A 15,958-nucleotide genomic window follows, 5' to 3' on the forward strand; every position below is an offset into this window, starting at 1 on the left:
TCTTTACGTGTGACTTTTTCCATTAAAATTAGAGATGTGCACCGGAAATTTTTCGGGTTTTGTGTTTTGGTTTTGGATTCGGTTTCGCGGCCGTGTTTTGGATTCGGACGCGTTTTGGCAAAACCTCCCTGAAAATTTTTTGTCGGATTCGGGTGTTTTTTTACAAAAAACCCTCAAAAACTGCTTAAATCATAGAATTTGGGGGTCATTTTGATCCCATAGTATTATTAACCTCAATAACCATAATTTACACTCATTTTCAGTCTATTCTGAACACCTCACACCTCACAATATTATTTTTAGTCCTAAAATTTGCACCGAGGTCGCTGGATGGCTAAGCTAAGCGACACAAGTGGCCAACACAAACACCTGGCCCATCTAGGAGTGGCACTGCAGTGTCAGACAGGATGTCACTTAAAAAAAATAGTCCCCAAACAGCACATGATGCAAAGAAAAAAAGAGGCGCACCAAGGTCGCTGTGTGACTAAGCTAAGCGACACAAGTGGCCGACACAAACACCTGGCCCATCTAGGAGTGGCACTGCAGTGTCAGACAGGATGGCACTTCAAAAAAATTGTCCCCAAACAGCACATGATGCAAAGAAAAAAAGATACGCACCAAGGTCGCTGTGTGACTAAGCTAAGCGAAACAAGTGGCCGACACAAACACCTGGCCCATCTAGGAGTGGCACTGCAGTGTCAGACAGGATGGCACTTAAGAAAATAGTCCCCAAACAGCACATGATGCAAAGAAAAATGAAAGAAAAAAGAGGTGCAAGATGGAATTGTCCTTGGGCCCTCCCACCCACCCTTATGTTGTATAAACAGGACATGCACATGGTCACTGTCAGCAAACTGCAAAACTAAAATGCACCACAGATATAGAATCTAGATGGATAGTATACTTGACGACACAGAGGTAGGTAGAGCAGTGGCCTTCCGTACCGTACTGCTATATATACTGGTGGTCACTGTCAGTAAACTGCAAAACTAAAATGCACCACAGGTATAGAATCTAGATGGATAGTATACTTAACGACACAGAGGTAGGTAGAGCAGTGGCCTTCCGTACCGTACTGCTATATATACTGGTGGTCACTGTCAGCAAACTGCAAAACTAAAATGCACCACAGGTATAGAATCTAGATGGATAGTATACTTGACGACACAGAGGTAGGTAGAGCAGTGGCCTTCCGTACCGTACTGCTATATATACTGGTGGTCACTGTCAGCAAACTACAAAACTAAAATGCACCACAGGTATAGAATCTAGATGGATAGTATGCTTGATGACACAGAGGTAGGTAGAGCAGTGGCCTTCCTTACCGTACTGCTATATATACTGGTGGTCACTGTCAGCAAACTGCAAAACTAAAATGCACCACAGGTATAGAATCTAGATGGATAGTATACTTGATGACACAGAGGTAGGTAGAGCAGTGGCCTTCCGTACCGTACTGCTATATATACTGGTGGTCACTGTCAGCAAACTGCAAAACTAAAATGCACCACAGGTATAGAATCTAGATGGATAGTATACTTGACGACACAGAGGTAGGTAGAGCAGTGGCCTTCCGTACCGTACTGCTATATATACTGGTGGTCACTGTCCGCAAACTGCAAAACTAAAATGCACCACAGGTATAGAATCTAGATGGATAGTATACTTGACGACACAGAGGTAGGTAGAGCAGTGACCTTCCGTACTGCTATATATACTGGTGGTCACTGTCAGCAAACTGCAAAACTAAAATGCACCACAGGTATAGAATCTAGATGGATAGTATACTTGACGACACAGAGGTAGGTAGAGCAGTGGCCTTCCGTACCGTACTGCTATATATACTGGTGGTCACTGTCAGCAAACTGCAAAACTAAAATGCACCACAGGTATATAATCTAGATGGATAGTATACTTGACGACACAGAGGTAGGTAGAGCAGTGGCCTTCCGTACCGTACTGCTATATATACTGGTGGTCACTGTCAGCAAACTGCAAAACTAAAATGCACCACAGGTATAGAATCTAGATGGATAGTATGCTTGACGACACAGAGGTAGGTAGAGCAGTGGCCTTCCGTACCGTACTGCTATATATACTGGTGGTCACTGTCAGCAAAACTCTGCACTGTACTCCTCCTATATAATACTGCTGGTCCCCAGTCCCCACAATAAAGCAGTGTGAGCACAGATATATGCAGGCACACTGAGCACAGATATGGAGCGTTTTTCAGGCAGACAACGTATACTGGTGGTCACTGGTCAGCAAAACTCTGCACTGTACTCCTCCTATATAATACTGCTGGTCCCCAGTCCCCACAATAAAGCAGTGTGAGCACAGATATATGCAGCACACTGAGCACAGATATGGAGCGTTTTTCAGGCAGACAACGGATAAAACTGGTGGTCACTGATCAGCAAAACTCTGCACTGTACTCCTCCTATATAATACAGCTGCTCCCCAGTCCCCACAATTAAGCAATAAGCACAAATATTTGCAGCAACATTAATAAACGGAGAGGACGCCAGCCACGTCCTCTCCCTAACATTTCCAATGCACAAGTGAAAATGGCGGCGACGCGCGGCTCCTTATATAGAATCCGAATCTCGCAAGAATCCGACAGCGGGATGATGACGTTCGGGCGCGCTCTGGTTAACCGAGCCATACGGGAGAATCCGAGTCTGCCTCGGACCCGTGTAAAAAGGGTGAAGTTCGGGGGGGGTTCGGTTTCCGAGGAACCGAACCCGCTCAACCCTAATTAAAATGTGTCTTATTCGCATTGCTACTGTATATGAATAGGATGCACAAGCAGGCTCTGCTTATTAAAATTAAATGTGGCATGTCTATGTTCTGTGTGCAACTGTGGCTGTATCTGCACACGAAATGGTACATTACAATAACATAGTAACATAGTATCTGAGGTTGAAAAAAGACAATTGTCCATCAAGTTCAACCTATTTGTGGTCTCCTATGCATGATGATTTTACTAAAATTTCTGACTGATGCTGCTGTCAGCCGTTACAGTTTATCCCTATTTATAGTAACTAACTATAGTGCATGACTATGCACCATACCCCTGGATATCCTTATCCATTAGGAATTTATCTAACCCATTCTTAAAGGTGTTGACAGATTCCGCCATTACAACTCCCTCGGGCAGGGAATTCCAAACATGTATTGTCCTTACCGTGAAAAAGCCTTTACGCCGTATTGTGCGGAATCTCCTCTCCTCTAACCTGAGCGAGTGTCCACGAGTCCTCTGTGTTGTTCTAACCAAAAACAGGTCCCGCGCAAGCTCTGTGTATTGTCCCCTTATATATTTGTAGATGTTGATCATATCCCCTCTTAGTCTCCGCTTTTCCAATGTAAACATGCCTAGTCTTTCAAGCCTTTCCTTGTATTCCATCGTCTCCATGCCCTTAATTAGTTTGGTCGCACTCCTCTGTACCTTTTCAAGCTCCAGGATATCCTTTTTGTAGTACGGTGCCCAGAATTGTACACAGTATTCAAGGTGTGGCCTCACTAGTGATTTATATAACGGGAGTATAATACTCTCGTCCCTAGCATCAATACCCCGTTTTATGCATGCTAATATCTTATTAGCCTTCTTTGCTGCAGTCCTACTTTGGGTACTACTGCTTAACTTGCTATCTATGAGGACACCTAAGTCCTTTTCCAGTACAGAATCCCCTAATTTTACCCCATTTAGTAGGTAGGTGTAATTTATGTTCTAGTTACCACAGTGCATTAGCTTACACTTGTGTTATGATTCCAGCACTCTGGTCAGAGGAGATCTTATGGCAAGGACCGGAGCACTGGAACGGAATGCTGGGGAAGGGAGCAGGACAGGAAAATAGCCCCTGGCGCCCTAACTCTGTTGTCTCACCCGTGTTGTCAGAAATCCCCTGCGAGACTATGGTTTCTTGAGCCCTTGGCAGCCGCGTTTGAAGGGCGGATTATGTCTGCCCAACTTCGATGCCCCCCGGTCTTAATGAGAGACAAAGGGAAACCCGAGACAGGGTGATAACAAGAGGCCCTCTAACTAAACAACCAGGCCAGGGGCTAAGCAAACTCAAAACTATAATATGTGCGGAGAAACCGCCAAGGAAAAGGACAACCAAAATATCCACTTGTCCAATTCTCCTACCCGGCACCGCCGAGTACCAGAGAGGACTTGTGGAAGCGGAACCCTCCGCAAATGCACCAAACACAAAATATAAAAGGTAAAGCGGCTGAGCCGCAACACACGGCAGGGCCGCAACTCACGAACACCAGTGGATATAAAACGGTGATCAGTCAGGACTCCAGGGACGAGATGGTAACTCCCGAGTACAGGACTTCTGAGGACTGGAATGACCGGATACAGCAGGACTGGAAACAGACTCTCAGCAAACAAAGGCAGCATGCAGGAAGCTATTACCGGCGTCTGTGAGAAGCCCTGGGAGTGTACTTAACAGGGAGTCCTCCAATCAGCTGTTTAGAGGCTGATTGGACTAAATGCCGTGCAGCTGCCTTGCTGCACGGCCAGAGAACAGGTGAACGCATTAAATCCTAAAACCCAGCAACGGGGAACGCGGTCCGCCAGTGGCGTCCCCGTTGCTAGGGTCCGTGCGGCTTCAGCGCGCCCGGCGTCTAGCGTTGCTAGGGAGCCGGCGGCTGTACGTGCATGGCGTCACTAGTTGCTAGGCGCCGGGTCGCGTGGACAAGCGGACCCCGGCGCCTAACAGTACCCCCCCCTTGAGGAGGGGTCAAGGAACCCCTAAAGCCAGGTTTCCGAGGAAATTCCCGAAAAAATGCCCTCTTGAGCCTCGGGGCATGAAGATCCTTATCCAGGACCCAAGACCTTTCCTCCGGACCATAGCCTCTCCAGTGAACCAGAAAATAAAGCCGGCCCCGGGACAATTTGGAATCGAGAACCTTCTCCACCAAGAACTCCTGTTGTCCCTGTACATCCACCGGAGATCTACCCTGAGAGATCCTCCGAGGAAATCTACTGGAAGAAACGTATTGTTTCAACAGGGAACAATGAAACGTATTTCCAATCCTGAGAGATCTTGGTAAACGTAACCGAAAGGCAACTGGGTTAACTCTTTTAATAATAAGAAATGGCCCAATAAATTTGGGTCCCAATCTAGCCGAGGATTGTCGAAGCCTGATGTTACGAGTCGACAACCATACCCTATCTCCCACCTTAAAAGTGCAAGGACGTCGGAGCCTGTCAGAAAATTTCTTCTCTCGAAAGGCCGCTTTTCTGAGAGCAAGGTGCACTTTTTTCCAAATGGCTCTGAGATGGGAGGTTAAGGTTAGCGAGGAGACTGAGGAATGATGAAAAAAAGAATTAGCTCTGGGGTGAAAATCAAAAACTAAAAAGAATGGAGACTCTTTAGTGGAGGAATGACAAGTGACAAGAATTATTGTAAGCAAACTCCGCCAACGGAAGAAATTCGGACCAATCATTCTGGAGTTTGGCAGAATACAAGCGCAAATACTGTTTCAATGATTGGTTAACTCGCTCGGTTTGCCCGTTGGATTGTGGGTGGTAACCGGATGTTAACGACAATTTCATCTTTAATGAGGCACAAAAACATTTCCAGAATTGTGCGATGAATTGTGGACCCCGATCAGAAACAATATCAGTAGGCAACCCATGAAGTCTGAAAACATGGCGGAGAAACAAAACTGACAACCCTTGGGCAGAAGGCAATCGGGGAAGAGCAATAAAATGAGCCATCTTGCTAAAACGGTCCACTACCACCCATATGACTCGGAATCCGGCTGAAAGGGGAAGGTCAACCACAAAATCCATGGAAATATGGGACCATTGCCTGAGAGGAACATTTAAGGGCATAAGTTGTCCGATAGGCAAGGAACGGGGAACCTTATGCTGTGCACAAACCTGACATGAATAAACAAACTCCTTAACGTCTTTAGAAAGACCAGGCCACCATACTGAGCGAGAGACTAACTCCAAAGTCTTAGAGATTCCCGGATGCCCGGAAACTTTGTTATCATGGAATTCCGTTAAAACAGTAGCTCTCAAAAACTCAGGGACATAAAGACGACCAGCAGGAGTATTTCCAGGAGCTTGGTGTTGAAGCTGTTTTAACTGGGTAAATAAATCTTGTGTGAGGCCTGCCCAGATGACCGAAGATGGAAGTATGGGAGTAACAGGACTGTTATTGTGAACCGGAAGAAAGCTGCGTGACAGGGCATCAGCCTTAGTATTCTTGGAACCAGGCCTGAAAGTGATTATAAATTTGAAAAGAGTAAAAAATAAAGCCCAACGTGCCTGCCGGGCATTAAGCCGTTTAGCCGATTCGATGTATTGCAGGTTTTTATGGTCAGTCAATACTGAAATAGTATGTTTTGCTCCCTCCAGCCAATGCCTCCACTCCTCGAAAGCCCACTTTACCGCCAGTAGCTCCCGATTACCAACGTCATAGTTGGATTCAGCGGAGGAGAATTTCCTGGACATAAAGGCACAAGGATGTAACTCCAGAGACTCCGGATCCTTTTGAGAAAGGATAGCCCCCACTCCAACCTCCGAGGCATCAACCTCCACAACAAAGGGCAATTCCGGATTGGGATGTCTGAGGACTGGAGCCGAGACAAAGGCTTGTTTCAAGGCCCGGAAGGACAACTCAGCTTCACGCGACCAGTTGGTAGGATCCGCTCCTTTCTTTGTCAGAGCTACAATGGGAGCAACCAGGTCAGAAAAAGAATGAATGAACCTCCTATAATAATTCGCAAACCCTAAAAAGCGCTGAATTGCTTTTAAATTGGTGGGTTGCGCCCAACTAAGGATGGCCTGGAGCTTCTTTGGTTCCATGGAAAATCCCCGAGGGGAAATAATGTACCCTAAAAAAGATACTTCCGTGACATGAAACTCACACTTCTCCAGCTTGGCATATAAATGATTCTCACGTAACTTTTGAAGAACCAGACGCACCTGGGTAACATGTTGTTCCATTGATTCAGAATAAATCAGGATGTCGTCTAAGTAAACGACCACGAATTTCCCTAGGAAGTCACGGAGCACATCGTTAATGAGGTCTTGAAAAACTGCTGGAGCATTAGACAAGCCGAACGGCATCACCAGGTACTCGTAGTGTCCCGACTGAGTACTGAAGGCCGTTTTCCACTCATCTCCAGATTTAATTCGGATGAGGTTGTACGCTCCTCTAAGGTCAATTTTAGAAAAAAATCACAGCAGAACGTAACTGATCAAAGAGTACAGAAATCAACGGCAAAGGATAGGTGTTTTTAACTGAGATCTTATTCAGGGCTCTAAAATCAATGCAAGGTCTAAGCGAGCCATCCTTTTTCTCCACAAAGAAGAAGCCTGCACTTAAAGGAGATTTTGATGGCCTAATAAATCCTTTCTCAAGGCTCTCCTTTACATAATCATTCATAGCCGCAGTTTCCGGCCCGGATAATGCATATAATCTTCCCTTTGGCAATGCGGCACCAGGAATTAACTCAATAGCACAATCATAAGGCCGATGGGGAGGCAGAATGTCCGCATTGCCTTTGGAGAAAACATCAGCAAACTCCTGGTATTCCACCGGAATGGGTTCTGGAATGATAGCTGCTACTCTGACTGGAAACGTGATACATTCCTTATCACAAAAAGTACCCCATTGTGAAATCTCCCCCGACCGCCAATCAATGGTGGGATTATGAAAGGCCAGCCAAGGGTGACCCAGAACAACTGGAACTGCTGGGCAATGTGTAAGAAAGAACTCGATTTTCTCGGAATAATAGAGCTCCTACTGTAAGTAGTACAGGGGGTGTACGGAGAGAAATAATCCCATTAGACAGCGGACTCCCATCTAAGCCATGTATGATGACACACCTACCCAAAGGTAACTGAGGAATGCCTAAGGCCTTAGCCCAAGTTAAATCCATAAAGTTTCCTGCAGCTCCACTGTCAACAAAAGCCGACACCGAAGAACTGAGGCTGCCAAAGGAAACTTTAACTGGGACTAAAAGGGAGTTATTCGAGGAGATAAGCTGCAGACCTAGGTGAACCCCCTCACAATTCACCTGGTCAAAGCGTTTCCCGACTTGTTCGGACAATTACGAGCAAAATGTCCCTTACCCCCACAGTACAGACAAAGACCAGAATTTTGCCTTCTGGCTCTTTCTTCAGGAGACAGCCGGGAGAGACCCATCTGCATGGGCTCCTCTACGTCTTCAGGAATGGAATATACACACGGAGTTGACCTAACAGGTGCTCCTTTTTCAGCCCTCCGCTCTCTGAGACGACGATCAATCTTAATAGAAAGCTCCATGAGTTTATCGAGAGTCTCAGGAGCGGGGTACTGAAGGAGACTGTCTTTTATAGACTCTGATAAGCCGAGGCGAAACTGACTGCGCAGGGCTGGGTCATTCCAGCCACAGTCGTTCGACCAACGGCGAAACTCCGTACAATAAACCTCCGCAGGATTTCTACCCTGTCTGAGAGCGCGCAACTGACTTTCAGCGGACGCCTCTCTATCAGGGTCATCATACAAGAGCCCTAAAGACTCAAAAAAAGCGTCAACTGACAACAATGCCGGATCCTCTGCTCTAAAACCAAATGCCCAGGTCTGAGGATCCCCCAGGAGCAAAGAAATAATAATCCCGACCCGCTGAGATTCAGTACCCGAGGAAGTCGGTCTTAAACGAAAATAAAGTTTACAGGATTCTTTAAAATTAAAAAACTCTTTTCTATCACCAGAAAAACGATCAGGCAAATGCATCTTTGGTTCAGGGACTACCCTTGGGGAAGCTCGCAAAAGATCTTCCTGCGACTTCACCCGAAGAGAAAGATCCTGAACCATCTGAGTAAGTTCTTGAATCTGGCTGACTAAGAGCTGACCAGGATTTGGCCCTAAACCTGTTGGATTCCTGAGGCCGATAAACTCTCACAAAACTGAATGAGAAAAAATTAAACCCCGTTTAATTTTAAGTTTTGGTTTGGCCGGTAATAATGTTATGATTCCAGCACTCTGGTCAGAGGAGATCTTATGGCAAGGACCGGAGCACTGGAACGGAATGCTGGGGAAGGGAGCAGGACAGGAAAATAGCCCCTGGCGCCCTAACTCTGTTGTCTCACCCGTGTTGTCAGAAATCCCCTGCGAGACTATGGTTTCTTGAGCCCTTGGCAGCCGCGTTTGAAGGGCGGATTATGTCTGCCCAACTTCGATGCCCCCCGGTCTTAATGAGAGACAAAGGGAAACCCGAGACAGGGTGATAACAAGAGGCCCTCTAACTAAACAACCAGGCCAGGGGCTAAGCAAACTCAAAACTATAATATGTGCGGAGAAACCGCCAAGGAAAAGGACAACCAAAATATCCACTTGTCCAATTCTCCTACCCGGCACCGCCGAGTACCAGAGAGTACTTGTGGAAGCGGAACCCTCCGCAAATGCACCAAACACAAAATATAAAAGGTAAAGCGGCTGAGCCGCAACACACGGCAGAGCCGCAACTCACGAACACCAGTGGATATAAAACGGTGATCAGTCAGGACTCCAGGGACGAGATGGTAACTCCCGAGTACAGGACTTCTGAGGACTGGAATGACCGGATACAGCAGGACTGGAAACAGACTCTCAGCAAACAAAGGCAGCATGCAGGAAGCTATTACCGGCGTCTGTGAGAAGCCCTGGGAGTGTACTTAACAGGGAGTCCTCCAATCAGCTGTTTAGAGGCTGATTGGACTAAATGCCGTGCAGCTGCCTTGCTGCACGGCCAGAGAACAGGTGAATGCATTAAATCCTAAAACCCAGCAACGGGGAACGCGGTCCGCCAGTGGCGTCCCCGTTGCTAGGGTCCGTGCGGCTTCAGCGCGCCCGGCGTCTAGCGTTGCTAGGGAGCCGGCGGTTGTACGTGCACGGCGTCCCTAGTTGCTAGGCGCCGGGTCGCGTGGACAAGCGGACCCCGGCGCCTAACACACTTGTCTGTGTTGAAGCGCATTCTCCATTTGGCTGCCCATGCTTCTAATTTAACTAAGTCGTTCTGAAGAGACTCGGTTTTTCCTAGAAATCATTATTATTAACAGCAGAGTCTGCTTGTGCATCCTATTCATATAGCAATGTGACTAAGACGCATTTCAGCAAAAAAAGGACGCCCAACGTTAAGTTGCACGGGATCTGTCAGCTCACTTACGCCAGGCATCTCCTGCTCCAGATGTGTCCTCCTACATCCTTGCTGCAGTCACGTTAAATAGTTTTCAAGTCTTGACATGCCGTATGTGACTCGGTAGAGCTGAGCGTCTGTATGTGCGACTTTATCAGTTTTAGTGCGTCTAATTCACATTTGCCAGGGCCGTAACTAGGTGTGTGCGAGAGGGGCCTCGCACACAGCGCAGAGCCCTGGGGAGCGCACAGTCACGGTCCTGATTTAACACTGTACGGAGCATCAGAGCTCCGTACAGCACCATTGCCCAGCCGTAGCCCGCCCCAGCACAGGAAGCCGCCTCAGCTCCACTGTACGGAGCATCAGAGCGGGGAGGCAGCTGTGTAACCCTGCGCAGAGTAGAGGCCGGCAGTAACCTGCACAGCACTCACCTCCGCAGCGCAATTATACAGCAGCGGCGCCGGTGACAGCATCACCACTCAGTGGTTGATGCTTCTGCTCCTCTCACGGGCGGCAGGGGCTGCCAGTATATTCCCCACTGCGCTGATTGCTTGTCCGGGTAGGGCCACCCCCCCCCCCCCTTCTCCCATGCCTGATACATATCTGCAGCCTGCCAGCAATCGGAGCTCAGCTCCGTTCAGGCAGCGTTCAGAGCCTCTGCGCCTGCGCAGAAGATCATTGCAGGGGAATGCCAGCGGTGCAGCTTGTCAGCTGACAGCTGTGCACGGATCAGCCGGGCCCCTCCTCTTCCTGCTCTTCGGTCTCTACAAGTGCTGCTCACTCCTCTCAGAGCACTCTGACTGTCCCGGCACCCTGCTTTTTTTAACTGAAGCAATAAAACTCAGGTAGCACTATGGGGACACTGTCACATGTGTGTACTGGGGGGGTGATATGGGGGAGGGTGTCTGTGTATACTGGGAGGGATGTGATGGAGGAGGTTTGTCACGTGTGTGTATTGGGGGAATATGGGGGAGGGGATCTGTTTATACTGGGGGGATGTGATGGAGGGGGGTATGGGGGAGGAGGTTTATGTTTACTGGGGTGTAATATGAGGAAAGGGGGCTGTCATGTCTGTACTGGGGGGAAATATAGGGGAGGGGGTTTGTGTATGGAGGTGTAATTTGGGGAGGAAGTCTGTCACATGTCTGTACTTCTTGTTTTGTTTAATATTTTCCATTGTTTATTTAATCTTTTATTTTTTATTTGTATTTTGATATTTTTACTTTTTGATACAGTGCGGGGTAATGTGAATAAGGAGCAATATGTTGTGGGGTAATTTGAATAAGGAGCGATATGGGGCGGTGTAATGTATATAGGCAGCGATACAGTGCGATGTAATGTGTATAAGGAGTGATACGGTATGGTGTAATATGTATGAGGGGGAGGAGTCAGTATTAATTCTTAAACCGCCCCCCCTAAAAGAAAAGTCTAGATCCGCCCCTGCCAGTGTCACAGATGACAGCGGGGAGAGATGGTAAGTGTCTGTCTGTCTGTGTTTCTCTCTCTCTCTCGACGCTGTCTGCCGTAATGTGTAAAAAGGGGGACGCTGTCTGCCTTAATGTGTAAAAAGGGACGCTGTCTGCCGTAATGTGTAAAAAGGGGGACGCTGTCTGCCGTAATGTGTAAAAAGGGGACGCTGTCTGCCATAATGTGTAAAAAGGGGGACTGTCTGCCGTAATGTGTAAAAGGGGCTCTACCTGGTGTAGTGGCACTACTGTGCAGCGTAATTTGAATAATGGAGATTACTGTGCACCGTAGTATGAGTTGGAATTATTTTGTGGCCACACCCTTTCCCCATGAAGCCACGCCCCTAATTTTTTGCACGCGCCTACGGCGCGCACTGCCCATGTTTTACATAAGGATGGGGGCCGCCAATGCCATTTCTTGCACACAGCGCTAAAATACCTAGTTACGGCACTGCACATTGCTATGCAAATAGGAAGCACAAGCAACTTATGCTGATTAATATGATATGCAGCATGCCTATGGACCTTATTCAGAGATGGACGCAGTCAGATCTGCATCCATTTCCTCACATGCTGGTGACCACCCAGGACAGGGCAAGGCCGCCCTGCATATGTAGCGCCGCATCACGATGTGTCTGCATTTAAATTTCAGATGCATCGAAGTTAGGTTGACCCCTGGCAGCACAGCCTGGCTGCCCTGTTAGACATCCCACAGCCATTTTTTTAATCAGAGCGGTTACGTGTGACGCCACACAGCCATCCTGAAAACGGTCCCATAATGCCTCGTTCGGCATGCCACGCCCCCCAAAGTCATGCCACCGCCGCGCAAACAACCTCCGCTGCCAATTACACTGCGACTGCATCCTTCCGAGAAGCGCCCGCAATGTGTAAAGTCGTGCAGATGCGCCCACTGCATGGCGTATTGAGGTAAGGTGTATGAGGACACATCTGTACAGGCAGAAACACAGTGATCAACTTTCCAACTTACACATCTTTTTCACTGAGCTTTTGACTTGGGTTATTACAAGGTTCATCTGTGTCGCAGCTCCGTGTAAAAGGGTCCAAAAAAAAACAAAGGTCCAGTGACCCGAGAATCCAACTCGGGCAGCTTGTAGGGTTGGTCTCGGGAAGGATGAGGGTTAAGGGGTAGTGTAAACGGGTAACCCAGGTCGTCCAACCCAGGTCCCACTTACAGCATAGCGAGACATGTATTTCTTTCCCTGTGCTTGGAGATGTGCACCGGCATAAGGTATAGTGTAAACGGCGGTGTGAAAGGGGTCTGTCCCAGGTCTGACCCAGTTTGGAACCCGGGACTTTAGTGTAAAAGGGAAGTGACGAGACTAGAGGCAGTGCAACTGGTGAATTGCACCGAGGACCGCCGCTATAAAGGGGCCCATAGCCGTCGGCTTTATAATGAGTCATAAAGTCTTACAGACTCATTATAATCCGCAGGCCCATGAGCAGCAAGAATGAGGAAAGGACTCACATACTTGAGCAGCTACAGGGGATGGGGGTGCCGGACGCCACAACGGGTCACTCTTCAAGTCGGCGCCAGTAACTACCCTGCAGCTTCCTCAGTCTCTGCTCAGTGCTAGGTGCTACGCGCATTGGGACAATGCTTGGATCCCCCTGTCGTGTGTCGGTGTGAGGACTGAGAGGCTGAACAGCTGTAGCTCCTGCCTTCCTTGTGCTGGGCGGGTCACCTTGCAAAAATCCCCCTGCCGCCCGGCACTGAGATCGGCTGAAGTCCCCTGCCTGCTCTCACCATAATCAGTGATACCACTTACGCATGTCCGTTACCCCATTTTCTCTAACGTCCTAAGTGGCTGCTGGGGACTCCGTAAGGACCATGGGGAATAGCGGCTCCGCAGGAGACTGGGCACATCTAAAGAAAGCTTTAGGACTATCTGGTGTGCACTGGCTCCTCCCCCTATGACCCTCCTCCAAGCCTCAGTTAGATCTCTGTGCCCGAACGAGAAGGGTGCACACTAGGGGCTCTCCTGAGCTTCTTAGTGAAAGTTTTAGTTTAGGTTTTTTATTTTCAGTGAGACCTGCTGGCAACAGGCTCACTGCATCGAGGGACTAAGGGGAGAAGAAGCGAACTCACCTGCGTGCAGAGTGGATTGGGCTTCTTAGGCTACTGGACATTAGCTCCAGAGGGACGATCACAGGCCCAGCTTGGATGGGTCCCAGAGCCGCGCCGCCGGCCCCCTTACAGAGCCAGAAGGCAGAAGAGGTCCGGAAAATCGGCGGCAGAAGACGTCCTGTCTTCAACAAGGTAGCGCACAGCACTGCAGCTGTGCGCCATTGCTCTCAGCACACTTCACACTCCGGTCACTGAGGGTGCAGGGCGCTGGGGGGGGGCGCCCTGAGACGCAATAAAAACACCTTGGATGGCAAAAAAAATGCATCACATATAGCTCCTGGGCTATATGGATGCATTTAACCCCTGCCAGAATACATAGAAAAACGGGAGATAAGGCCGCCGATAAGGGGGCGGAGCCTATCTCCTCAGCACACTGGCGCCATTTTCCCTCACAGCTCCGTTGGAGGGAAGCTCCCTGGCTCTCCCCTGCAGTCACTACACTACAGAAAGGGTTAAAAAAGAGAGGGAGGCACTAATTAGGCGCAGTATTAACTATACAGCAGCTATAAGGGGAAAAACACTTATATAAGGTTATCCCTGTATATATATAGCGCTCTGGTGTGTGCTGGCAAACTCTCCCTCTGTCTCCCCAAAGGGCTAGTGGGGTCCTGTCCTCTATCAGAGCATTCCCTGTGTGTGCGCTGTATGTCGGTACTTTTGTGTCGACATGTATGAGGAGAAAAATGATGTGGAGACGGAGCAGATTGCCTGTAATAGTGATGTCACCCCCTAGGGGGTCGACACCTGAGTGGATGAACTGTTGGAAGAAATTACGTGACAGTGTCAGCTCTGTATAAAAGACAGTGGTTGACATGAGACAGCCGGCTACTCAGCTTGTGTCTGTCCAGACGTCTCATAGGCCGCCATGGGCTCTAAAGCGCCCGTTACCTCAGATGGCAGATATAGACGCCGACACGGATACTGACTCCAGTGTCGACGGTGAAGAGACAAATGTGACTTCCAGTAGGGCCACACGTTACATGATTGAGGCAATGAAAAATGTTTTACACATTTCTGATAATACGAGTACCACCAAAAAGGGGTATTATGTTCGGTGAGGAAAAACTACCTGTAGTTTTCCTGAATCTGAGAAATTAAATGAGGTGTGTGATGATGCGTGGGTTTCCCCCGATAACAACTGATAATTTCTAAAATGTTATTGGCTTTATATCCTTTCCCGCCAGAGGTTAGGGTGCGTTGGGAAACACCCCCTAGGGTGGATAAAGCGCTCACACGCTTGTAAGGGCTCTACCCTCTCCTGAGATGGCCGCCCTTAAGGATCCTGCTGATAGAAAGCAGGAGGGTATCCTAAAATGTATTTACACACATACTGGTGTTATACTGCGACCAGCAATCGCCTCAGCCTGGATGTGCAGTGCTGGGTTGGCGTGGTCGGATTCCCTGACTGAAAATATTGATACCCTAGATAGGGACAGTATATTTTTGCCTATAGAGCATTTAAAGGATGCATTTCTATATATGCGTGATGCACAGCGGAATATTTGCCGACTGGCATCAAGTGTAAGTGCGTTGTCCATTTCTACCAGTAGAGGGTTATGGACACGTCAGTGGTCAGGTGATGCGTATTCCAAACGGCATTTGGAAGTATTGCCTTATTAAGGGGAGGAGTTATTTGGGGTCGGTCTTTCAGACCTGGTGGCCACGGCAACAGCTGGGAAATCCACGTTTGTACCCCAGGTCGCCTCTCAACATGAGAAGACGCCGTATTATCAGGCGCAGTCTTTTGGACAAGCGGGCAAAAGGTTCCTCATTTCTGCCCCGTGACAGAGGGAGAGGAAAAAGGCTGCAGAAATCAGCCAGTTCCCAGGAACAGAAACCCTCTCCCGCCTCTGCCAAGCCCTCAGTATACGCTGGGGCTTTACAAGCAGAATCAGGCACGGTGGGGGGCCCGTCTCAATGAATTTCAGCGCGCAGTGGGCTCACTCGCAAGTAGACCCCTGGATCCTTCAGGTGATATCTCAGGGGTACAAATTAGAATTCGAGACGTCTCCCCCTCGCCGTTTCCTAAAGTCGGCTTTACCGATGTCTCCTTCTGAGAACAGTTGGAGGTCGGTGTAGCACTATCTCAGGTAGTGTTGCGGCAGCACGATTGGATTCTCAATATTCCAAAATCGCAGCTGGTTCCGACGACTTGTCTTCTGTTCCTAGGGATGATCCTGGACACAGTCCAGAAAAAGGTGTTTCTCCCGGAGGAGAAAGC

At 48.5% G+C, this 15,958-nt stretch overlaps 1 protein-coding gene across 3 annotated transcripts in view; it reads right to left on the minus strand.

Moving 5' to 3' along the window:
• SH3KBP1 (SH3 domain containing kinase binding protein 1) overlaps nt 1-15,958 on the minus strand; it is a 677,269-nt gene that overhangs the window by 104,136 nt on the left and 557,175 nt on the right. The window lies entirely within an intron of this gene.

Source organism: Pseudophryne corroboree, chromosome 2, assembly GCF_028390025.1.
Source record: "Pseudophryne corroboree isolate aPseCor3 chromosome 2, aPseCor3.hap2, whole genome shotgun sequence".
NCBI classification, from domain to species: domain Eukaryota; kingdom Metazoa; phylum Chordata; class Amphibia; order Anura; family Myobatrachidae; genus Pseudophryne; species Pseudophryne corroboree.